General features: G+C 42.8%; 1 protein-coding gene across 4 annotated transcripts in view; it reads right to left on the reverse strand.

Annotated features, from left to right (window-relative positions):
- The window catches only part of TNRC6B (trinucleotide repeat containing adaptor 6B), a 296001-nt gene extending 269603 nt beyond the window's left edge, over positions 1–26398 (reverse strand). For 2 of the 4 annotated variants that reach the window (XM_074390915.1, XM_074390905.1), the window contains exon 1: positions 26002–26398. The gene's annotated coding sequence lies outside the window, so the exon portion shown is untranslated. The remainder of the gene's footprint in view (positions 1–26001) is intronic. The other 2 variants (XM_074390906.1, XM_074390914.1) reach the window with 2 other exon arrangements.
- Positions 26399–27225: the final 827 nt, after the last annotated feature.

The following is a 27225-nucleotide window of genomic DNA, read 5'->3' on the forward strand; positions in this document are numbered from 1 at the left end:
ACTTCCTCTAAAATATGTCATTTTTTCCTAAAAATACCTGTATATTAATTTGAACTAAGCCTTTTCCTCAAACTTATCACCATTAAAACATTCTACTTTGAATATCTATACAGATATAACTATATTATTAGTTACAATATTTTATTCCACTTCAACATTAAGTCTTATTTTAACTTCTTTCTGAAAGCAACACTGAAATCAGCCTTTGGCAGAGGGTATCAGAATGGAGTGAAGACATAAAGCTAAAAAAACAGACCTCTGCCAATGAGCTTCACCCTTCCTTTTTATGTTTAAAGAAAAGAGCATGAGATTTTCTAATGTATCAAAGAGGAACATTAATTTTAAAAGTTAACAAACCCCAATTTAAGTCATTAAAAGAATCAAAATCAAAGTCACCAAAATCTAAGAAGTTATTAAATCACAAAAGTCAAGAAATAGAACGCCTACTAAAAATGAAAATTATGTATTTTAGCCCAGTGATTATATATTTTTAGCCCCACATATCAATTTTATTATATGAGTAAATGACAAAGGAACACAGAACATGCAAAACTCAAATGTGTCTCTTAGAGAAAGAAAACTATAAAGCCAGATTAAAGCAATAACTAAGCCATAAAACTACTAAGAACCTGTAATTAATTACAATGAAGGGTATTTTAGAAGATATGAAACAATAGGCATGGAATAAACACTTTAATAAACATAAATACAACACTTGAATCTACATAGAACAAAATTAGTTAAAATTTTTTTTTTATATACCCCAATCCTCCCAGCTTCCCACCTCCTACAATACAAATAACACGCCAGAAACTCTTCAGCCAAATAGTAACCTCATTTCACAGCTGGTAGCCATGAAAATCTCTTTTAATAAATGTGTGGTGCAGAAAAGAACCCCTAATTATTTGTATAAAAGAAGCTCTTACAAAGTTATACTCAAATAAACTAAAGACTGAAAAATAACACAAAATATTCCTTAAAAAATCCTTTAGGCTAGGTGTAGTGGCTCACACCTGTAATCCCAGCACTTTGGGAGGCTGGAGGAGGATGATCCCTTGAGCCCAGGAGTTTGAGATCAGCCTGGACAACACAGGGACATAGGGAGATCCTGTCTCTTAAAAAAAAAAAAAAAAAAAAATCAGCTGTCATAGCAGTGTGCACCTGTGATCCCAGCTACTCAAGAAGCTGAGGTGCAAGGACTGCTTGAGTTCAGGAATTTGAGGCTGCATGCAGTGAGGCATGATTATACCTGCACTACAGCCTGGGTGAGAGAGTGAGATTCTGTCTCAAAAACAAAAAACTTCCATAGCACATTTGTGGCTAGGTTCTGGAAACAAAGGATAATGCTACTTTTACACCCCTGTTTACTAAAATGTGGCTTTTACTCTCTATGAAAAATATGTGGCCATAAAAGTAGAATATATGGAATTCTAAATTAATTTAAAATAAAATTTAAAAACTGTAGTGCAAATTTCAGAATATAAAGTCCACCTCATAGATGTGGATTTAAAAGAAAAAAAAAAGCCAGGTCCAGTGGTTCATTCCTCTAATCCCAGCATTTCTGGAGGCTAAGTGGGGAGATCTTCTTGAAGCCAGGAGTTTGAGACCCGCCTTGGTAACACAGCGAGACCTCATCTCTACAAATAAAAAAATAAAAGGAAATTTTTCTGTTGTAAACTTCTTTTTAAACAAAACACAGTATTGAAAGAAAACAAGAGAACAAAAAGTTACTAAGATATATCCCGATAAGGAACATCCAGATAAAGAACAAACCAAGAGGCCAGGCACAGTGGTTCATGCCTCTAATCCCAGCACTTTAGGAGGCTATGGGGGGATCACTTGAGGTCAGGAGTTTGAGACCAGCCTGGCCAATATGGTGAGACCCCATCCCTACCAAAACCACAAAAATTAGCTAGGCATGGTGGTGTATGCCTGTAGTCCCAGCTACTCAGGAGGCTGAGGCAGGAGAATCACCTGAACCTGGGAGGCAGAGGTTGCAGTGACCCAAGATAGCACCACTGCATTCCAGCCTGGGCAACAGAACGAGAGTCTATCTCAAAAAAAAAGAAAGAAAAAAGAAAAAAGAACAAACCACATAAGTAAAAGAGTATCTACCCTATTTACTCCTACCTACTGTAAGGTTCACTACAATGGAACTGTGAAGCTATACATTCAATTAACCAAAAAAATGAAATTAAAGAAAATAAAACCTGAAAGCTAAAAATCTAAGAATTCAATTCATAAGAATACTTTTTTAAAGTTCTTATCTTTCCGAATTGGGGGTGGGATGCGGTTAATAGGATCTCAGGGTGCTGGAAAACAAAGACTATGGAAAAAGAATTTTAACCCCTTTTCCCCCAAATAGAATTTTACCCAGTGCTTAAGGTGGCATATGATATAGTGTATATTCCAACCTAGTGGGTTCTAAGGACATTATTTGGTTAATTACATAACATGTCCACTGTGATGATTACTTTTAGATGTCAACTTGACTGGGCTGAGATGCCTAGATGGTTGGTGAAGCATTGCTTCTGGGTGTGCCTGTGAGGCTGTTTCCAGAGGAGACTGACACGTAAGTTGGGGAGTGAGAGCGACTACTGCCCTCGATGTCGGCAGGCACTACCTCACTGGCTGAGGGCCTGAATGAACAACCCAGTAGAAGAAGGGTACATCCTCTCTCTTCCAAAATGGGATTCCCTCCTCCTCCTGCCCTTGGACATCAGAACTCCATGTTCTTCAGCCTTTGGACTTCGGAATTTGCACCAGTAGCCTCTTGGGGGTCTCAGGGCTTCAGCCTTGGACTGGAAGTTACATCACTGGCTTCCTTGCATCTTCAGCCTCTCAACTTGGGCTGAGCCACGCCACCAGCTTCTCTGGTTCTCCGACTTGCAGATGGTCTACTGTGGGACTTCTCAGCCTCCATAATCACGTGAAACAATTCTCCTACTAAATCCTCTCTCATGTATCTATATATTCTATTGGTTCTGTCTCTCTAAAGAACCCTGACTAATACATCCGGATTCAAGGCATCTCTTTAACTAGGGCATTCACATAATACCCACAGTATAAGACAAATACATATATGTGCTCTTGCTACTGGAATTCAACATCGCATATGAATAGCTTTTAATTAAACTTATGAAAGCATTATAAACTATACAAGTATCAAAAACCAATTTTACATACTTTGTATCATGCAATGTATTTTTGACAGGGTGAACTTAGTTTCCCTACACAGAAATTAATTAGGTGATTATCATGATTTAAGAAGCTTCCCATATTCCAGCCTGGGCAACATGGTGAAACACCATCTCTACAAAATATACAAAAATTAGCTGGGCATGGTGGCATGTCCCTGTAGTCCCAGCTACTCAGGGAACTGAGGTAGGAGGATCACTTGAGCCTTGGAGGTTGAAGCTGTAGTGAGATGAAATCATGCCACTGCACTCCAGCTCGGTGACAGAGTGAAACGCTGACTCAAAAAAAAATTTAAAAAGAAAAGAAAAGGAGCTTCCACAGTTAAGAGTGCAATGTAATAATGAGAAATATACAAAAGTATTCAAATATTGTTAAGCTTATAATTAAGTTGGAGAGCGATTATATAAAAACAAGCTTTCTTAAATACTTCAGTTCAAATTTTAAATATAAACAACAATATATTCTAGCAAATATAAAAAAACATTCAAACTGAAGTTATTTTTCAAGATGCACACCCCTAAGAAGTTTTATCCTTATCTTAACCAGGTTGCCACTGAAAATATTTCAACTCTGTTCCCAAACTAGTTTATGAATCACACAAGGAAATCTGCCTTATTACACTGAGCTCATTTTGGACCCCAAATAGTATTACCCAAATGAGAAATCACTTATCCAGAGCTGAAAACTTACTCCTGGTTGCTCCTCAAAATCAAATCCATCCTGAAAGGAGGAAGATTTTCCCCTTAAAGAAATTCCAAAGCCTATCTCATACTCTGGAAGCAATCCCTAAAGAATTCCTCAGATATTTTAAGAAAAGGCAAGACTTCTGCTTCCAGAAAAGACAAAGTAATGAGAACAAGATTTATCCCAATACCTGAAACAACTAAGAAACCGGACAAAATATAGAAAACAGTTTTTAAGCTACTGACCACCAGACAGCATAGGCCAGTGATGATCCCTGAGACATGGCAAACAAAGGTGCCCCCTACAGTTGGCCTAGATTGTTGCCTAGGAAAGTTTCCCAGTCACAGGACAGGGAGGGAAACCCAGGGAGAACTCAGAGAACTACCTTTAGTTGAGGAGACAGAGCTAGCTTCTAAAAAGGCCAAGGAATCAGAATTTGCAGTGTACAGCGCTACTAAGACAGGAAAGAGTTGCACAGAGAAAGAACCCCAGAGATCCGCAGGAGACCCTCTGAGTATTCAGCTGAGTTCGAGAACAGCACGTTTATGTGAGAAAACTGCCCTAAGCTGGGGAAATAACTACTCAAAATGATTAGAAGAAACAATCCTTGGAACTGAAACGGGACCAGGAATTGTGCCTAGTGTCAACAGACAGCGTAAAAACCATCATTCACCAGGCACTAAGTAGAAGACGCAGAAGATTCAATTGCTTCAGGAGTGAAGAACATTAAAGTACTGCTCCAGTTCCATCTAACAGAGCTTAAAAGCAACACCCAAATGGATGACACAGTGTCGATCCAGAACAAAGCTCAATAGTATTTACAGAGATACAAAAAGATTCACCATCCAGTAATATAAAATTTACAATGTTTAGCATCCAATAAAAATTACCAGACATGAAACTGTATGCCAAAAATTAGAAAACCTAGATGAAATAGACAAATTCTTAGAAAGACACAGACTTTATAAGAAACAAAAATCTAAATAGGCCTATAATAAGCTGAATAATAATTTAAAAATTCATATAAAGCAAAGCCCAGTGCCAGGAGAGGTAGCTCATGGCTGTAGTTCTAATGATTTGGGGGGACAAGGTGGGATGACTGCTTGAGGCCAGGAGTTTAAGACCAGCCTGGGCAAAAGAGCAAAACTCCACCTCTACAAAAACAAAATAATTATCTGGGTGTGGTGGTACATGCCTACAGTCTTAGCTACCGGGAAGGCTGAGGCAGGAGGATCATTTGAGCCTAGGAGTTCGAGGTTACAGTACAGTGGGCTAAGATCCTGTCACAGCACTCCAGCCTAGGCAACAGAGCTCACTGCAGAATTCTACGAAGTATTTAAAGAAAAATTAATATCAATTCTTTACAAATTCTCCCTCTGCCCCCACTCCCAAAAAAAGAAGGAAACACTTTTCCAATTCAATCTATGAGACCAGTATTACCCTGATACCAAACTAGAAAAAGACACCACAAGAAAAAACACACACAAACAAAAACAATACTATAGACCAGTATCTCTTATGAACACGCATGCGAAAATCTTTAACAAAATATACTAGCAAGTCAAATATAACGATCTATAAAAAGGATTCTAGGTTGGGTACAATGGCTCATGCCTGTAATCCCAGCACTTTGGGAGGCCGAGGTGGGCAGATCACCTGAGGTAAAGGGTTTGAGACTAGCCTGGCCAACATGGACAAATCCCGTGTCTACTAAAAATACAAAAATTAGTTGGGTGTGGTGACATGTGCCTGTAATCCCACCTACTCAGGAGGCTGAGGCAGGAGAACTGCTTGAACCCAGTAGGCAGGCAGAAGTTGCAATGAGCTGAGATTATGCCACTGCACTCCCGCCTGGCAACTGAGCAAGATCCTGTCTCAAAAAAAAAAAAAAAAAAAAGGATTATACATCCTGACCAAGTGGGATTTAATCCAGGAATGCAAAGTTAGTTTAATATCCAAAAATCAGTGTAATATACCACATCAGTAGAATAAATGACAAAGACTACATGATCATCTCAATAGAAACAGCAAAAGCATTTAACAAAATTCAATACCCTTTCACGATAAAAATGCACAGAAAACTAGGAATAAAAAGGAACTTCCTTGACTGATATAAAGGCCATCTTAAAAAAAAAAAAAAAAAAAAAAAAAAAAAAGGCCAGGCATGGTGGCTCATGCCTGTCATCTCAGCACTGTGGGAGGCCAAGGTGGGCAGATCATCTGAGACAGAGTTTGAGACCAGCCTGTCCAACGTGGTGAAATCCTGTCTCTACTAAAAGTACAAAACTTAGCCGGGCGTGGTGGTATGTGCATGTAATCCTGTATGCTCTGGAGGGTGAGGCAGGAGAACCTCTTGAACCTGGAAGATGGAGGTTGCGGTGAGCCGAGGTCGTGCCACTGCATTCCAGCCTGGGCGACAGAGCAAGGCTCTATCTCAAAAAAAAGGAAAAAAAAAAAAAAAAAAAAAAAAAAAAGAGCTAATCTTTTTTTTTCCTAAGTTGGAAATGACTGAAAATCAAAGTGGTTTCCTGAGACCAAAAACAAGATAAATATCCAGGCTTGCCATGTAAAATGCGTAACAATAATACAAAGCTGGGGGTGGGGGTGGTGAAATGGAGACATACAGTTGGAAAGTTCTCTTTTTTTGAGACAAGAGTCTCGCTGTGCTGCCCAGGCTGGAGAGCAATAGTACAATCTTGGCTCACTGCACCCTCTGTCTCCTGGTTTCAAGTGATTCTCCTGCCTCAGCCTCCTGAGTAGCTGGGATTATAAGCGCATGCCATGATGCCGGCTAATTTCTGTATTTTTAGCAGAGACAGGGTTTCACCATGTTGACCAGGCTGGTCTCAAACTCCTGACCTTGTGATCCACCCACCTCGGCCTCCCAAAGTGCTGAGATTACAGGTGTGAGCTACCACGCCCGGCCTAGTTGTAAAATTCTTATAAGGAAAGTGATACCCTACTATTTTAAGATAGACTATGGTAAGTAAAAGATGCATATTTTAAATCACTATAAAACAACACACAAAGAAATACAGCTAATTAACCACAAAAGAAGACAAAATGAAATTTTAAAATACTTAGGGAGGCAGAAAAAGAGAAAAACAATAAATATATGGAACTAATAGAAAACAAATAGCAAGATAGTAAGTTTAAGCCACACCATTATCAATATCACATTAAATGGCAATGATCTGAACAAAAATTGTAAAATTGTATTATTCTTTAAAAAGCAAGACCTAAGCTGGGCATGGTAGCTCATGCCTGTAATCCCAGCATGTTGGGAGGCTGTGGTGGGCGGACCACCTGAGGTCAGGTCAGGCATTTGAGACCAGTCTAGTCAACGTGGTGAAAACCTGTCTCTACTAAAAACACAAAAATTAGTCAAGTGTGGTGGTGGGTGCCTGTAATCCCAGCTACTCAGGAGTCTTAGGCAGGAAAATCACTTGAACTCAGGAGGCAGAGGTTGCAGTGAGCCAAGATTGTGTCACTGCACTACAGCCTGGGCAACAGAGTGAGACACTTTCTCAAAAAAAAAAAAAAAAAAAAAAAGCAAGCACGACCCAACTGTATGCTGCCTACAAGCCTACTTTAAAAACAAAGGAACAAATTTTAAAATGGGAAAAAAATATGCCAGGCTAACATTAATTAAAAGAAAGCAGGAGTGGCTATAGTTGTATCAGAAAAAGTAAATTTCAATGCAAAAAATGTTACCAGAGCCGGGCGCGGTGGCTCATGCCTGTAATCCTAGCACTTTGGGAGGCCGAGGTGGGTGGATCACCTGAGGTCAGGAGTTCAAGACCAGCCTGGCCATCATGGAGAAACCCCATCTTTAAAAAAAAAAAAAAAATGTTACCAGAAATAAAGAGGTTTATATCACATGGCCAGAGAGTTTAATTCATCAAGAGGTCATTATAGTTCTAAACATTCATGCAGGTAACAACAAAATACATGAGGTGAAAACACAGATCCATAAGGAGAAATGGACAGGTCTGTAATCGTAGCTGGAAATTTCAACACCCTTTTGCAATAATTGATAGAGCAAGTAGACAGAAAATTAGTAAAGACATAGAAAACTTGAACTACATCACCAACCAACTTGACCTAATTGACATTTATAAAATATTAAATCCAGGCTGGACACAGTGGCTCATGCCTGTAATCCCTGCACTTTGGGAGCCCGAGGTGGGTGGATCACCTGAAGTTAAGAGTTCGAGACCAGCCTGGCCAACATGGTAAGACTCTGTCTCTAGTAAAAATACAAAAAAAGAAAAAAAATTGCTAGGTGTGGTGGTGGACACCTGTAATCCTAGCTGAATAGGAGGCTGAGGCAGGAGAATCTCTTGAACCCGGGAAGTAGAGGTGGCAGTGAGTCAAGATTGTGCCATTGCACTCCAGCCTGGGCAACAAGAGTGCAACCCCTTCTCAAAAAAAAAAAAAGAAAAAGAAATTAAATCCAACAGCAGCAGACATATATTCCTTTCAAATGCAAAAATAATATTTGCCTAAATTTGGTTCAATTCACTCACTTCAGAGGACAAAAGAAAAAAGAAAAAAAAATTTACCTAGATAGACCATATTCTGTACCATAAAACAAATCTCAGTACATTTTAAAGGATTCAGTTATACAAAGTGTACCAAAAAGAATTCAAACAGCATAACCGGAGGCTACTAGCCTTAGAAAAGCCTATTTGCAAAGGTTGGCTCTTGGGGGGTATCTGGGAACTTAAATTTTAGGAATGTTTCCACCATTCTCTAGTTGATGAGGGTGATTTACTGTGCCTAACTCTACATACCATGAAGTTTTTATGGAACACCTGTTTTCCTACTGGGAGCCTGAAATTTTGGTACATGCTAGGTAGAGGGTATCTAAATAACTAACTCCTAATAAAAAGCCTGGATTCTTAGGCTCAGGCAAGCTTTCCTGGTAGACAACACTTCACACATATTGTTACCACTTGTTCCTGGAGGAATTAAGTGTGTCCTGTATGTTCTACCGGGAAAAGACTTTTGGAAGCTTGCACGTGGGCACCTAGTTACTAACAGCACCTTTTCCCTTTTAATTTTGCACTGTATTTTTCAATGAAATAAATCTTAATTCATGAGTATGACTATATGCTGGGCCCCATGAGTTCTCCTAGTTAATCACTAAACTTGGTCTTGGGGACCTCAGAAACACAAAGCATATTCTTTGGTACAAAAAAATTAAAGTAGAAATCAATAACAAAGATATGTAGAAGCCTCCAAGTATTTGGAAAAAAAAATAACACTTCTAAATAATCCATAGGTTGGCTGGGCATGGTGGCTCACGCCTGTAATCCCAGCTCTTTGGGAGGCTAAGGTGAGCCAACATGGTGAAACCCCATCTCTAATAAATTAATTCACAAAAATCAGCCGTGCGTGGTGGCACACACCTGAACTCAGGAAACAGAGGTTGCAGTGAGTGGAGATTGTGCCACTGCACTTTAACCTGGGCAACAGAATGAGCCTTTGCATCTTTAAAAAAAAAAAAAAAAAGGTCGGGCACGGTGGCTCAAGCCTGTAATCCCAGCACTTTGGGAGGCCGAGACAGGTGGATCACGAGGTCGAGAGATCGAGACCATCCTGGTCAACATGGTGAAACCCCGTCTCTACTAAAAATACAAAACATTAGCTGGACATGGTGGTGCGTGCCTGTAATCCCAGCTACTCAGGAGGCTGAGGCAGGAGAATTGCCTGAACCCAGGAGGCAGAGGTTGTGGTGAGCCGAGATCCCGCCATTGCACTCCAGCCTAGGTAACAGAGCAAAACTCCGTCTCAAAAAAAACAAAGCAAAACAAAACAAAACAAAACAAAACAAAAAAAACAGTAGGGTGCTGGTGGTAAAAAAATAAATAAATAATTTTAAAAAACAAACAAAAAAACCAAAAGTGAATTTGATTCTTTGAGAAGAACAATAAAATTAATACATCCCTAGCCAGCAAGATAGGCAAAAACAGAAAAACAAATTACTAATTATAAGAAATGAGAGGGGCAATATCACTAGAGACTTTATTGGTGCTCAAGGAATAGTAAGGGAACATTACAAACAATTTTATGCCAATGAATTTGACAACTTAGGTGAAATGAATGAATTCCTTGCCAGAGCCCACTGAAGATACAATGCCTAGTAGCATCACAACTACTAATAATTTGAATTCGTAGTTAAAAAGTTTCCCACAAAAAAAGCACCATGCCAAGATGGCTTCATTATGGAATGCTACTAAACACGTAAGGAAGAAATAGTATCAGTTCTTCATTTAAAAAAAAAAAGTCTTCTAGAAAACTGAAGAGAGTAATTCCTAACTCACTGTAGGATCAGGCCGGTATTATCCTGATACTAAAACTAGACAGACATTACAAGAAAACTATACACCCAGCTGGGTGCAAGGGCTCACACGTATAATACCAGCACTTTGGGAGGCTGAGGCAGCCGGATCACGGGGTCAAGAGATCAAGACCATCCTGGCCAACATGGTGAAACCCCATCTCTACTAAAAATACAAAAATAAGCTGGGTGTGTAGTCCCAGCTACTCGGGAGGCTGAGGCAGGAGAATTGCTTGAACCAAGGAGTCGGAGACTGCAGTGGGCCGAGATTGCGCCACTGCATTCCAGCCTGGGAGACACAGTGAGACGCTGCCAGAAAGAAAAGAAAAAAAAAGAAAAGAAAAGAAAGAAAGAAAACTACAGAGCAATAGTCCTCATAAACAGTAAGGCAACTCAAAAAGGTTTTTTTTTTACAAATTAAATTTAAGAATTTTTAAAAAAGATACTGTATCTCTAAGTAACTGGCCACTAAATTAAAAAAAAAAAAAAAAGATACTATACCATGATCAGTGGGGCTTATTCTAGGAATGCAGGGTTGTTTAATGTTCAAAAGTCAGTCAAAATAATTCACCATATTAACAAACTAAAAAAGAAAAAACAAGCCGGGCGCGGTGGCTCAAGCCTGTAATCCCAGCACTTTGGGAGGCCGAGGCGGGTGGATCACGAGGTTGAGAGATCGAGACCATCCTGGTCAAATGGTGAAACCCCATCTCTACTAAAAATACAAAAAATTAGCTGGGCATGGTGGCACATGCCTGTAATGCCAGCTACTCAGGAGGCTGAGGCAGGAGAACTGCCTGAGCCCAGGAGGCGGAGGCTGCGGTGAGCCGAGATCGTGCCATTGCACTCCAGCCTGGGTAACAAGAGCGAAACTCCGTCTCAAAAAAAAAAAAAAAAAGAAAAAGAAAAAACAAATTTTTAGTAGATTAAAAAAAAAAAAAGTATCCAATAAAACTTAATCTCCATTCCTGATAAAAACTCTCAGTAAACTAGGATTAAAAGAGAAATTCCAAGGCCGGGCGCCGTGGCTCATGCCTGTAATCTTAGCACTTTGGGAGGCCGAGGTGGGTGGATCACCTGAGGTCAGGAGTTCAAGAACGGGCTGGCCATCATGGTGAAACCCCATCTTTAAAAAAGTAAAATAAATAAAAATAAAAATAAAAAAAGAGAAATTCTGGAACCTGATAAAGTGCAGCTATGAAAAAAACAGCTCACACCACACTTAGTGATACAAGACTAAATGCTTTCTCCCTAAGATGCAGGAGAAAAGCAAGAATGTCCACTCATACCACTTCTGTTCAGCATGGTACTCAAAGTACTAGCCAGGACATTAAGGTGTGAATTAGAACTAAGACTGAAATGTAAAATTGTCTTTCTTTATGAATGATATATTTGTTTAAAAACACACCAAAATCAGCAGGGAGCCATGGCTCACACCTACAATCCCAGAACTTTGGGAGGCCGAGGTGGGCAGATCACGAGGCCAAGAGATTGAGACCATCCTGGCCAACATGGTGAAACCCTGTCTCTACTAAAAATACAAAAATTAGCTTGGCGTAGTGGTGCACACCTATAATCCCAGCTACTTGGGAGGCTGAGGCAGGAGAATTACTTGAACCTGGAAGGCAGAGGTTACAGTGAGCCAAGATTGTGCCACTGCACTCCAGCCTGGCAACACAGCAAGACTCCATTAAAAAAAAAAAAAAAAAAAAAAAAAAAAAAAAAAACGAACAAACAAAAACACCAAAATCTATAAAAATGCCATTAGAACTAATCAACGGAATTAGCAAAGTCTAGTTAATTCATTACAGTCACAATCATATCAGTAAGAATAAACTATATCAAAATGAAGAGGGTGTTACTTAAGACAGGCTTTCAAGAAGACAAAGTTTCGAGAAGACTTTTTGAGAGTAAGGGGGACAATGAATTGGCAGCCAAAAGCAGGGAGAATATTTTACATAAGTCAAGTCTTTATCAAGCATGGGGACAAAAAGAGAAAATAATATGAAAAATGGAGAGAAGATTGTACAGAAGGCAAAGATTCAAAAAAATGACAGTTGATAAATGGAAGCAGTAAAAGAACTTGGCTTGAACACAGGTATTTGCATTTCACAGAATAAGGACAGGTTGCTAAAGAAAGGAAAAGAAAATAGTACATACGAAATGTTTTCTGAGGAGAAACTAGAAGCAGGGCAACTGATAGTGAGCCATTTAAATAATCTGGAAATAGCCCAAGGATGATTCAGACTCAGGATGGCGGCACGAACATAAAAATGAGAAAGTCAAAATCCACAGCCACAGATAAAAGCTAAAGGGTATGGCAATGTTTCCAGATTCAATGTGCCAGGATTTCAAGATTCAAGTACTGGGCAGGTTGGTTATCAATGACAGGGGATCCAACAGCATCACCTCTCTCCAGAGGGAGGTGAAACAGGGGCCCCCTCTCAAGCCTCCAGAGTCATCTTTCTGAAAAGCACCCTGAATGATAAGCCCCAAGGTCTAAAAAATAGGAGGTTAAAGGAAAACAAGAGAAAATGACATTAAATACACATTTTTCAGTACTGTCAGTCAGTCTAGAGACCATCCGCTTCCAAAGTGGATGTGCTTGCATCAGTTGAGTCCTGGCTCTGGCTAGTTCAGGAAGTGCAGGGTGGTGCCACAATGTGCTGAGGACAACTCATGAGTTTTGGTGGGCAGGTAGAGGGTCTCCTTTTTTTTCTTTCTGAGATGAAGTCTCGTTCTTGTCCCCCAGGCTGGAGTGCAGTGGTGCGATCTCGGCTCACCGCAACCTCCGCCTCCCGGGTTCAAGCGATTCTGCTGCCTCGGCCTCGCGAGTAGCTGGGATTACAGGCACCTGTCACCATGCCCAGCTAATTTTTGTACTTTTAGTAGAGATGGGGTTTCACCTTGTTGACCAAGATGGTCTCGATCTCTTGACCTCGTGATCCACCTGCCTCGGCCTCCCAAAGTGCTGGGATTATAGGCGTGAGCCACCGCGCCTGGCCAATAGCATATTTTTAAGGTACACATTTAATAAATCAACACCTTTAGGAAAAGAATATAACTATACTATTTACAAAATAAGAGGATTAATAAACATGTTCACTTGTCATAAAGCATAGACAGTGTTACCTGATAACTAGAACAAGTTTAAAGTTATAATCAATATCATCTTTCAATCCTGTGAATTTATCTTGACTGTTTATACCTACTATGTGCAAACCACTCTAGTGGGTGCCATGACAAAACAAAGTAGTATAAACTCATTTTGAGCTCAAGGTATCCAAGATGAGAACCCATGACTACTTCTCATTCTGTTGAGATACTACAAGGAACTTTCAATAAGTACAGTCTAGCTGTGCCCATAGGAGAAATCTGGTGGCCTGGTATCTGGTGGCCCTGCCCCATCAAATCTGTTACCATCTCCATTCAAGCTGCTTCAATATTTCTTTCTCCCTTGGGTCCTTCTTGTGTATCTTTTAATATATTTTTCTATCTTACTTTTTTTTTTTTTTGAGACACAGTGTTACTCTTGTCTCTCAGGCTGGAGTACAGTGACGCAATTCTAGTTCACTGCAGTCTACAACTCCTGGGTTTGTGTGATCCTCCTGTCTCAGCCTCTTGAGTAGCTAGGACTATAGGCATGTGCCATCATGCTCAGTTAATGTTTAAAACATTTTCTGTAGAGATGGGGGGAGGGTGAGGGGGGTGGTCTCACCGTGTTGCTCAAGCTGGTCTCGAACTCCTGGCTTCAAGTGATCCTCATACTCTGGCTTCCCAAAGTGCTGGGATTACAGGCATGAGCCACTGCACCCAGCCTGATTTTCTATCTCACTTAAAGGTGTTGTTGCCCTCTCATCCTCCTTCTGCTTCCATTTTTCTCCGTCTTTTCTCTTCCAAACATCTTAAATTAAACCACACGCATTACTACCATTCTCCCAATCATCACTTAGCTCCTTAACCCTTTGTTATGCAGGTCAAACACACAGACAGAACTTGTAGAAATCAACATTACCAAAGAAACAAAAAAAGTTTAAAAAAGAAATCAACATTACCATAGGTGAATTAACATCTTGTAATCAGCACTACCAGGGCATAATCACCTCTTCCCATTCTGAAAACTATCAAGCTCTGAATACGCAGAGCTGAGAGACATTAGTTAGCCAACAAGGTAGGGACATCCTACAATTGAAAGCAACTTAGTGGTAATAGAATGAAAGATGGCTAGAGGTGGGGTGGATGGGGAAAGGAGGCACTAAGTAAGAGTAACAGGCAGAGAAAAATGAATAGAAGGAGACAGAAAAGGAAAGAGACAATGAAAACAGAGGAGTAAGTGAAGGAAAATGGCTACATTTCCATCCAATTAATCTCCCTTTCTTCAATTCTGGTTGACAATCAAATTAGACTAATGCTAGCTCAGTGAAGGAGACTTGAAGACTTAGAGACACGAAGACTGTCAAGCTGTAGGAATTGTCTTTCCCAGAACATACACCAGAGGCCCTTCTGGGTAGTCCTCTTATCTGATTTCCTCCCTTTCACTGGTTCAGTGTCTGAACCATTTGAGACAGCATCAGCGCTCACTTCAGGTGATCTAGAAGTCACTTCCTTTACTCTCTGCTCCCTCCTACAGATAAGCTTAAATGAGTCACCACTTTCTCTTTTTTTTTTTTTTTTTTTTTTTGAGACAGAGTCTCGCTCTGTCACCAGGCTGGAGTGCAATGGCGCAATCTTGGCTCACTGCAACCTCCACCTCCTAGGTTCAAGCGATTCTCCTTCCTCAGTCCCCCGGAGTAGCTGGGACTACAGGCGTGCGCCACCACACCCAGCTAATTTTTGTATTTTTAGTAGAGATGGAGTTTCACGATGTTGGCCGGGATGGTCTCGATCTCCGGACCTCATGATCCACCCACCTCAGCCTCCCAAAGTGCTGGGATTACAGGCCTGAGCCACCATACCAGGCCTTAAGTCACCACTTTCTAAATCCACCTAATATCATTTGCATGATTACAGGTCCATCACTGAAGCAAGTATAATAACTAGAAGTTGACAAGCGCCATTGTGGTTTATGATATCTTCTCTGAATAGTACTTTACGCCTTTATGAATGCAAACATAGAGTCAGATCATTATTCTAAGGTCATTTCCCATCCTAAACTGCAGTGTAGTCTAAGAGGCTGAGTCTGACAGGTCACAGTGAAACTGTAAGTCAGCTGCTGGCCCTGTACCCTAATGCCAGCCTTGTAAAGCATACTGCTGAGCCGGTCATCTTCTCCACATACTAAAAATGCTCCCTCATGCCTCTGCACAGGCTGTTCTCTCTGCCTGAAATACTGTTTTCCTCCACAACTTAGTGCAAGCGCCACCTTCCCTGAGAAGGCTTTCTTGACTTCCCCATCGTGTTGATGAACTTTCTTTTCACCCCCGCCGCACCCCTTGTACTATTACAGCACTTATTACACCAAATGGCACTCATCTGTGTCCACGGTCTGTCTCACCCACCTGGCGGTGCATTCCTTGGGAACAAAGATCTCTTCTCACCCTACCTTTCTAGTCCCAGCTTCTAGCACAGCATTCAGCATGTGTATGCATTCAAATGGTTAGTCAGAGTGTCATCATGTCAAGCCCGAGCATATTTCTTTTTCTTTTTTTTTTCAGACAGAGTCTTGTTTTGCTGCCTAGATTGGAGCTCAATGGGCAATCTCAGCTCACTGCAACTTCTGCCTCCCGGGCTCAAGCAATCCTCCTGTACCAGCCTCCCGAGTAGCTGGGACTCCTGGCACACAATACTATGTCCAGCTAATTTTTGTTGTTGTTGTAGAGATAGGTTTCACCATGTCACCCAGTCTGGTCTCGAACTCCTGGACTCAAGTGATATGCCTGCCTTGGCCTCCCAAAGTGCTGGCATTACGTGCATGAGCCACTGAGCCTTGCCTAAAATGAGTATTCTTTTAAAAATAAATTCTATCTTGAAATTCTTTCTTTTTCTTTTTTTTTTTTTTTAAAGAGGGAGTTTCACTTTGTTGCCCATGTTGAAGGGCAGTGGTGCAATCCTGGCTCACTGCAACCTCCACCTCCTGGGTTCAAGCCATTCTCCTACCTCAGCCTCCCAAGTAGCTGGGATTACAGCATGTGCCAACACGTACAGCTAATTTTTTTGGTATTTTTAATAGAGACAGGGGTTTGCCCTGTTGGCCAGGCTGGTCTCATAAACTCCTGACTTCAGGAGATCCACCCACCTCAGCTCCCAAAGTGCTAGGATTACAGGCATGAGACACTGTGCCTGGCCCTAAATTCTTTCTTTCTTAACTTCATTTGAAAAAATATTGGCCAGGCGCGGTGGCTCAAGCCTGTAATCCCAGCACTTTGGGAGGCCGAGGTGGGTGGATCACGAGGTCGAGAGATCGAGACCATCCTGGTCAACACGGTGAAACCCCGTCTCTACTAAAAATACAAAAAATTAGCTGGGCATGGTGGCGTGTGCCTGTAATCCCAGCTACTCAGGAAGCTGAGGCAGGAGAATTGCCTGAACCCAGGAGGCGGAGGTTGCGGTGAGCCGAGATCGCGCCATTGCACTCCAGCCTGGGTAACAAGAGTGAAACTCCGTCTCAAAAAAAAAAAAAAAAAAAAAAAAAAGAAAAAATATTTATTGAGGAACTACCATGTGTAACTCCCAGTGCCAGATGCTAGTGACACCAATGTGTAACTCCCAGTGCCAGATGTTAGTGACACCAATGCTAGTGACACCAATGTGTAATTCACAGTGCCAGATGCTAGTGACACCAATGTGAATAAAACAGTTTTATTCATGTAGCTATTTTCCAGAAGGAGAAATATACAAATTAAATTATTATACAACTAGTATCTTCTAATGCAGGGTGGGAGTGATTAGGAAGTCATGAAAGAAGTGACACATACACTGAGCTCAGGATTGAAGAGGCATCAACTAAGTTCGGGCTGGGAACTCCCAGCCTGTGGGAATAACATACTCAAGGAAGGAACCTTGGGTAGGGAATAACACACATTTCAGGAACTTGAAGAGGGTTAATATGGTGAGAGTACAGACAGCAAGGGGGAAGACAGCAGGAAAAATGGCAGGGGACACGGGCAGAATCTTCACTGGGCAGTCAGTGAAAAAGACAAGAACAAGAATTCAGGTTCTTATCAGGGTCTTTCGGTCTCACTGACAGTTTTGGTTTTGTTTTTTGTTTTTTGTTTTTTGTTTTTTTGAGACGGAGTTTCGCTCTTGTTACCCAGGCTGGAGTGCAATGGCGCGATCTCGGCTCACCGCAACCTCCGCCTCCTGGGTTCAGGCAATTCTCCTGCCTCAGCCTCCTGAGTAGCTGGGATTACAGGCACGCGCCACCATGCCCAGCTAATTTTTTTGTATTTTTAGTAGAGACGGGGTTTCACCATGTTGACCAGGATGGTCTCAATCTCTTGACCTCGTGATCCACCCGCCTCGGCCTCCCAAAGTGCTGGGATTACAGGCTTGAGCCACCGCGCCCGGCGGTTTTGTTTTTGAGATAGGGTCTCACTCTGTCACCATGCTGGAGTGTGGTGGCACAATCTCGGCTCGTTGCAACTTCTGCTCCCGTGCTCAAGCCGTCCTCCCACCTCAGCCTCCTGAGTAGCTGGGACTACAGGCAGTCACCACTACGTCCAGCTAATTTTTGTATTTTTTGTAGAGACAGGGATTTGCCATGTTGCCCAGGTTGGTCTCGAATTCCTGAGCTCAAGCAATCTGCCCGTCTCAGCTTCCCAAAGTGCTGGGATTACAGGTGTGTGCCTACGTAACCAGCCTTATTAACAGTTTTAAGTAGGGGAGACATATGACCAGATTTATACTTCTTTTAAGTAAATGTTTTAAATTAAGATATACTCAGAACAGACAGGCAGTTTTAAAAGATTATTCTCTACATGTAGTTTCAACAATTTTCTGAAAGAAGTTCCTACTTGCAAAAGAAAAAACTAAGGCTCTGCAAAGCTAAGTAACTTACTTCAGGTTATTTATTTAACGAACATTTGAGTGTCTACAATATGACAGGCATAGCACAGTATGTGCCTAGGGATGCAGAGATGAGTACAACAGTCTCACTCTTAAGAAATCTGCAATCCAGCAGGAGAGACAGATTAAGAAACATGATATAGTGTAGTCTATGTCAGAAATGAGTGAAGTATAAGAGAACAGACAGAAATGAAATCTGCCTAGGAAGAATCAATCATTTCACCTTTGTGTTAAAAGGGTATTTCTTTTTCATACTTAGTTTGTGAATTCTCAGTCATTCCTGTGCTTTGTACCCAGTATGAACTCAAGCAAATGTCAGCAAATAGAAATGAATCCAGGACTTTCGACTCCTAGGTCAGAGACTCTCCAACTCTGCCCCAATTCTGGAAGAATTGCATTGATTACAATAATTACGGAACTATTTTGGAGCTCTACTTTTGAAGCTGCTTTCAAAGCCAGTTTATAAATCACAAAAGAAAGTCAGTCACATTAAACTGTCAAACTTCATTAATGAGCCAACCTGAAAATCCTTAACAATATTGAAACATAATTATTTTTTAAAAGAAAATCTACTCCAAACACATTGAGTGGTATACATTAAACACCTAAAGCTTTTAGTATGTCAATCATACCTCAATAAGGGGGTCTGGGGGAAAAAGAAAGCACAAACCTACATTCAGAGGATGGTGAAATGCTTCTATAAAGACAACCAAGAAAATATGCTGTATACTCCTTCATAATTCATGATCTCTGTCCTCAAAGGACTTACATTTCAGTTTTAACTGGAAAGATAAAGTACAGCACGTAAAAAGAATAAAAGAATAATAGAAGGTAACATTTGTTCATGGATTTATTTTTTGTTTTTACATGTTAATTTATTTAAAACATTTATACACTGCCTACTAAAGACCTGGTCAAAAACTGTTCTAGGGATGCAAAGAGGGTAAGACAAAGGACTGCCTTCAAGAAACTCAGTCTTACAGGGAAGCCAATAACACATAGGCTGGGTGCGGGGGCTCATGCCTATAATCCCAACACTTTGTGAGACTAAGGCAGGTAGATCACTTGAGCCAGGGAGATAGAGACCAGCCTGGGCAACACAGTGAGACCTCTTCTCTACAAAACGAGACAGGTGTGGTGGTGCATGTCTGCAGTCCCAGCTGTTCAGGAGGCTGAGGTGGGAGAACTGCTTGAGCCAAGGAGATTGAGGCTGCAATGAGCCATGTTTATGCCACTGCACCCCAGCCTGGGTGACAGAGTGAGACCCTGCCTCAAAAAAACAAAACAAAACAAAACAAAACAAAACAATATACAGAGTTGCTATTAAGCAGGTACACACAAATGAGAACACTGAGGTTGGGTACTGCTGGCATCATTCTAATTGATCAGACACCCATTCTTATTGGTCCATGCTTTATCTGTTGTTAAATATTGTAATAACACCTTTGATTATAATGCAAATTATATTGTAAATATTGTATGTAATCACTATATGAAAAAGCAATGATACCAAAAAATTGTTAGAAGTTTCCAGAGAATATGATGAGAACTAAAATTCTGATCTGAAAGTTCCCCTGAGTTTTTTGGCAAGGAAGGTTAGCACATTTGGATAAGAAAGCTGGTTCTAGGTGAGGGAAATAGTAACTAAAAGGCCAGTGGCTGGAATTGCACAGGTATGGCCCTTCACCTATGTGGAGAGCATGGTTTAGAGCTGTGCTGTCAAACACGGTAGCCACGAGCCACATGTGGCTGCTGAGCACTTAACATGTGGTTAGTCTGAACTGAGATGTATATGAGTGAGAAATACACTCCAGACTTCCAAGGCTTAACTAGAAAAACGAATGTAAAGTATCTCATTTATACATAATTTTTTATGAATTACCTACTTAAATAATATTTTGGTTATACTGAATAAAATGCTATTAAAAATCAATTTCACCCCTTTCCTTTTACTTTTCTTAATGTGGCTACTAGAAAATCTAAAATTACATATGTGGCTCATATTTGTGGCTTACATTCTATTTCTATTGGACGGTGTTAGTCCAAAGAATTTTAAATAACAAGCTAAAGCATTTAAACCCTCTAGGCAATGAAACACCACTGAAGGTTTTCAAACTTCAGTGCCTGTGGTAGATTTGGGAGGTAGCAGGAAACATAAACAAAGCGCTGTTTCAGGAAGATCAGTGTGGGGGCAATCTGCAGGGGTGAGACACTAGAGGCAGTTGTCAATGTCAACAGGCTGCAAAATGTCAGAGGGTAAGCAGGCTCAGCTGGAAAGTATACAAGGTCTTTAGAAGCCCCATGCTGGGTGGAGGGAGGAGGAAGAAATCAAGAGCAGGCTGAAATAAGGGAAGAATAACAGCTGCAAGTGCTGACCCCAGCCTGGACAACCAAGGTGCAATGCTAGTAGGACTTAGTGAGCTCAGTACAGCTTAGTTTAGATCTAGTCTGGCTTAGTGATAAGGGCTTCCAGGCAGAGGTATAATTCGGAACAGAACTGGTGTCCTCTTCAGCAATTTTGAAATCTATCTCACCGTGGCAGGACCTTGAACAGTGGGATCAAGTCCCAGAGGGTACTGGAAGGAGGCAGGCAAGGCTACCAGAAACTACAGGAATAAATAAAAGCAAAAGCAAAAGCCCAGGCTTACAAGACAGCCTACAAATATTTACTGGAAGTCTGCTGTATGCCTGACACTTGGCCAGGCTCTGGAGATACAGTGAACAAAACAGACATGGTCCTGAATCATGAATTGTGGTGAAAACCATGAAAAAAGAACAGAAAGGCTGGGTGCCGTGGCTCACCCTTATAATCCCAGCACTTTGGGAGGCCGAGGCGGGTGATCACAAGGTCAGGAGTCCGAACACCAGCCTGTCCAATATGGTGAAACCCCTTTCTACTAAAAAGTACAAAAATTAGCAGGGCATGGTGGCACACGCCTGTAGTCCCAGCTACTCGGGAGGCTGAGGCAGAAGAACTGCTTGAACCTGGAAAGTGGAGGTTGCAGTGAGCCAAGATCGTGCCACTGCACTCCAGCCAGGGTGACAGAGACTCCATATAAAAAAAAAACAACAGAAGTTCTACCAGACTTAACTGAGGATGGATAGGGGTAGTGGGACGAGGGTATAAAGGAGGGCCTTTCTGAGGTGACAATTTAATCTGAACCTGAAGTTAGGTGGGTAAAGGCTAGTGGGGAGCAGAGGAAGGACAGCCCAAGCCAAGAGAGTGGTGCAGGTATAGACAAAAACCTCAAGGCAGGAAAAGGCTTGGGTAATTTGAGGAACTGAAAGAAGGACCTTGCAGTTAAGATGGTCAGAGAGGAGGGTGGGGTGTAAAAGAAGTGAGCGAAGGCTGGAAAGGCCAGAACACACAGAGCCTCAGAGGATAAAAAGTAAAATCCCAAACTGGCCTGCATGCAATGGGAAGTCATGAAGGGTTCTGCCCACTAGAAGTGGTGCAATCCTAAAGGGGTTCTAAGTGCTCCAAATACCTATGCCCCTCTCAGCTCGCTGAATCCGGGCTCGCTTGGCAGAAAAGGGGCAGCAGTCAGTATCGTAACTGAGTAACAGGATTCCAGGTCTGAAATAAAAGAGTTTATTATATGGCCCTCCAAATGCTCCAGGGTTGCAAACTTGAGAGTATGATGGAACCACTGAAATATACTAATAATAATTAATAGAAACTAACAATAACTAACAGAAACTAATACTAACTAATGGGAGGGTTTACTTGACTTTCAACGTATTAAGTACAAAGTAGCAGCAAAGAATGACGGCCAGGTGTGATGGCTCACACCTATAATCCCAGCACTTTGGGAGGTTGAGGCAGGCAGATCACTTGAGGTCAGGAGTTTGAGACCAGCCTGGCCAACATGGTGAAACCCTATCTCTACTAATCATACAAAAATTAGCCAGATGTGGTGGTGTGCACCTGCAATTCCAGATACTTGGGAGGCTGAGGCAGGAGAATTGCTTGAACCCAGAACACTGTAGTGAGTCAAGATCATATCACTGCATTCCAGCCTGGGCAAAAGAGCGAGACTCCATCTCAAAAACAAAAGAAAACAAAAGAATGCCAGCAGGTATATATGGATTTTGTTTTGGAGTACGGAAGAGAGGCAAGGCATGGAGATAGGTAGGCTAGCATATATAGAAGTGACAGTTAAGTCTCATAGGCAAATAACACTTAGGATTTGAAAAAGAGAAAAATAAATAAAAGGAGCCCTTAGTAGTTGATCCTTAGTGTTTATCTCTGGGATAGAAGCCAGGAAAGGAATGATGCCCCAGAAGGTAAAAAGGACAGTATGGTGTTAGAAAAACTTAAGAAGAGGCAGAGTTAAGAAAGCTGACTGGGCACTTTGGCTCACACCTATAATCCTAGCACTTTGGGAGTCCAAGGCAGGTGGATTATCGAAGGTCAGGAGTTCAAGACCAGCCTGGCCAACATGGTAAAAACCCCGACTCTACTAAAAATACAAAAATTAGCTGGGCATGGTGGTATGCATTATAATCCCAGTACTCGGGAGGCTGAGGCAGGAGAATCACTTGAACTTGGGGGCAGGGGAGGTTGCGGTGAGCCGAGATTGTGCCACTTTACTCCAGCCTGGGTGAAAGAAAAGAAAAGAAAGAAAGCCATGATCCAAAGGAATGGGACAAGGGAGTTTTTTTGGAGTGAAGGAACTGTTCTGATCCTGACTGTGGTACATTCACGTGTGAACATTCACAGAGCTGTAAACACACACAAAAAGTCAATGTTACTGTATGTTATTTTAAAAATAAAAATTTCTAAAGAGGTAGGGGTTGTCAAAAGTATTGACTGCTGCAGGGAGACAGAAAAGAATGAAACCTGAAGAGACAGTGTGGAAATTTACCCACGAGGTAACTGGCAACTTTGGAACAATCTGGCTGCAAAAGTTTACAGAATGACTGAGTAGTGAAGACATGAAGGAAGGGAAGCAGCCAGCACAGCCTGCTCTTTCAGAACTCTGGAAGTGAGAGGAAGAACAGAATGGCTTAGTGGCTCAAACATCATAGTAGAATAGAGAGATCCAGCAAACTGGCAGAGCTCTCCCCATGGGTTGCTCCGTTTATTCCTTCAAGACGTGCATTTTGCACATGAACTAGTCGTTTTCTTATTGTCCTGTAAAACTAAAACTGCATAATTCAACTACTAAAACGAGTCCAAAGTCTACACTTTAAATTCTGCTCCTTAGTCAACTAACTTTTTTTTGTGTTCCCACTATGTGCCAAGCACTGTGCTAGATGGAAAAATAAGTAACAGTCCTTGGAAGAGCACATAATTTATCACAATAGCACGGTACTGAAGCAGAGATCTGCACAAAGGGCTCTAAAAGCCTTGAAATCTGAACTAAAATGTATTTTTACAACCTTTATAAAAGTTAAACGGGCAAAAAATAAGATGTACTTCTGAAAAAAAATAATTTCTAAAAGCCAAGAATGAGCTTAATTTATTTTTTCCATTGCTTTTACCGAAATTTCATCTTGAACTTTTTTTTTTTTTTAATTGAGTTTTGCTCTTGTTGCCCAGGCTGGAGGGCAACGGCTTCATCTCTGCTCACTGCAACCTCTGCCTCCCGGGTTCAAGCAATTCTCCCGCCTCGGCCTCCTGAATAGCTGGGATTACAAGTGCCTGCCACCACATCTGCTAATTTTTTGTATTTTCAGTAGAGTCGGAGTTTCCACTTTGTTGGGCAGGCTGGTCTTGAACTCCTGACCTCAAGTGATCCACCCTTCTCAGCCTCCTAAAGTGCTAGGATTACAGGTGACTCACGCCTGGCCTAATTTAAATTCTTAAGTTAGGTATGGACAACCTAATCATTAGTGGTATTCTCTTTTTCCATTACTCTCTACTTTTCAGTGCCCTTTCCTCCTTTGATAACAGGAAGGAGGCAAAATGAAGCACAAGCAGGCTCTGAAACCAGACAGACATGAGACTAAACCTATGTCCTTGAACTGCGTAGCTATGTGCCTCCTGGAAACCCCTCTTCTCATTCATAGAATAGTAACGATACCTACCCCACAGGCTTGGTGTAAGAATTAGGGAAAAAAAGGTAAAAAGGCTAGCATAGAGTAAGCATGCAATAAATGTTAGCTATTATTACTGCCATTTCAACAAGTGGTATTGCTCTGACTTTAAAACATTTTTAAGTACTTCCACTTGAATGAGGGAAAATTTTTTTCAAGGGCATGACATTTATACATTACTACAGACAAGCAGCTTCGGAATTCCTATCAGAAACCACTCTGCTCAGATAATGGTGTTTGGGACAAGCACTTAAAAATGGTCAAGAACTGAGAAAATATAAAAGTATTATTATTACCATCATCACCACGTCCCACGTAGGACAAGCCAGTCTGATTTGTGTCCTGGATATTGGTGAACGTGCCTCAATGCAAGTGGGCACTACATTCATAGCCCTCACACTACCTGCCTACAGCAATGCCGCACGCGGTAGAGACAACGTGCTACAAGTTCCGTTCTATAAGAGGCATTTACACAACACTAAGCAAAACACATCTGTAGTTTCAAAGCCAAGATCACTGATGATTCTCCAAATCAAGAGAAATCTTACACTGCTGAAATCTCCCACAGCGAAGAGAGCAGTAACCTCTATTAGTAAACTTTCACAAAATGCTAGTATGGAGGACTTCTACATACCTTCTATATATAGTTAACTTTTGGGGCAGGAGCCCACTAATTACGTTTTATTCACTGACTCTCGGCTTGTCGAAGAAATATCTTTGGCCAATTTTGTATAATTTTGCTTAAATTATAATACAAATGACCAACTTGAAATTCACCTTCCTCTCCTTCTATCTCTAGCACTGATACTAAAAAGTAATAAAACAGCCAAAAGACACATGAGAAAGCACGAGCTTAAAGTCCAGGCTGGTAACCTGAATTCCAAGAATTCAGGATAAGCTGGTCCTTAAGGCGCTTGACAAGAGGTGACCGTTACCGGGCTTCTTTAACCCTACAGCGTGTCTCGCTGGATCGGGTTAGCCTCTACAGCCAAATAAACCCGGTAGTCTGGCACTGAAGGGCACCGGACCAGGAGAGGGTGTAAAACACTCCCCGTGCCCCTCGTTTCCTTGTCCGGAGTCTGAGCCGCCTCCCCAAGTGGCCACACACGCAGGGCCCTGGGGAGGGGTGTGGAATGCATTCACCCCGTCATGCAGGTCCTGCACACAGGCCGGGACGCCGCGCAGGGACCCGAGGCTCCGAGGCCTGATGCCTCCCTCTGCCACCGCCAGCCAGGGGCGGACGCGCCTCCGCGGCCCAGGAGTGCGTCCCCGCGCCGAGGCCCCTCGGGGGACGGGAAGCGAACTCGACTCGGCCGGGCCAGCCCACCCGGAAGCCCTCCCCCAGCTCACACCTGCCCGCGCGTGACGCCCGGAGCGGCGCGCGCGCCCGCCCAAGCCTGCCCGGTAGTCCGGGGTGCCCCGGCCCGCACGCCGGACTTCGCCCCAAGTCCCTCCCCACCCCTCGACTCAAATCTTCACGGCGCCCGCTCCCATGGAACGCGCGCTCAGCGTCGCCAGCCGCACCGGCCCCGCGCGCGCTCACGCCCCCTCCCCGGCCCGCTCCCCGGCCCGCGCGCGCTCCCTCGCGAGGACACGCACACGCCGCGCCTCCGCTCGCCGCCCCGGGCCGCGGTGCGCGCCCCCGCAGGCGCCCTCGCCGACCCCCGACCACCCCACTCCGACCCCGCGGGGCGCGGGGGAGGGGAAGGACGGCGCGGCCGCCGCACCTCACTCACCGCGGAGCCGTGCCGGCTCCGAGTGTGCGGCGTTCAGCTGCGAGGCGAGGCGCGCAGTCCCCGCTTCTCCTCAGGCTATGGAGGCGACGTCCTAGGGAAACTGAGGGGCGCGGGGGTCACGCCCTCCCGTTTCGCCTCGCAGAAGCACGGGGACCCCAGAAACTAAAAACAAAATAAACAAACTTTCCCCTCCGCATCCCTCCCCCAAAACCACAACACAAACACTCGGGGGCCCGCCCAGAGCCCCACTCCATTGGACGCAAGGAGGATGCTTCTGGCTCTCACTGGCTGACTTTTGTGCCCGTCAAACTGTTGGTCCGCCCCTCCAATTCCTCGTTGCTGCTTTCGCCCCTCATTGGTTAAGTGCTTCCCGTTTAACGAGTTAGGATTGGCTGAGCTGCCTGCGCCAATCATGCGGGGACACACCCCCTCAGCATCCCAGAGGCCGCTTCCTCGGTCGAGGACCCGGAGAGACTCAGGGGAAACTAGAGCATGATGGCGGCCGAGCTCGCTTGGCGCAACCATCGTCTTTTTTCTTTTTCTCTTTCGTTCATTAGTGCTTCGCCTCGGCGCTGTTTCCCTAAGCTCCTCTCTTCATCCAGTACTGCCCTATAACGGAATCTATACGTGCCGGCTCCTTGATTTATCCCCTCCGAAGTGCTGAGTGTGGGCTGGTTGTGCGTCATTGGGCTGTCAGGATGCCACTCCCAAGTCAAATCTTCAAGCTATTGGTGGAACAGCAAGAAAGCCCGTCCAGCAACAAGGGCTAATACCATTGGTTTGACTCCACTGTGCTATTTCCTGGCCCCTTATTGGGCAAATAGGTGCGTCAGATCAGGATTCGCTGTGCTACGGTTAATTGTTTACTGGGGATTTGGGGTCAAGTCTGGTTGTTTGGACAGTAGTTGACGATAATAGTGACTCCCATTTATTGTATGCCTATTTTGTGCCAAGTACTGGGCTGCGTTCTTCACAGACATTATCTGGTTAAACCTATGAGTAATGCATTATTTAATTTTTACAGATGGCAAATTAAGGCTGGCAAAAGCTTAGAAAACTCGCCCAAGGTCATCTAGACACAAAGTGGTGGGCTTTGCATCTGGTCCTGGGTCAAACTCCAGAGACTTCACTCCTTTTATCATGCTTTAGTGCCTCCCCCTACTCCTAGACAATGCGTTTGTCAGCCAACCCAGCATCTTTTAAAAACGTTTCATT

The sequence above is a fragment of the Saimiri boliviensis genome, chromosome 21 (genome assembly GCF_048565385.1).
Source record: "Saimiri boliviensis isolate mSaiBol1 chromosome 21, mSaiBol1.pri, whole genome shotgun sequence".
NCBI lineage: Eukaryota > Metazoa > Chordata > Mammalia > Primates > Cebidae > Saimiri > Saimiri boliviensis.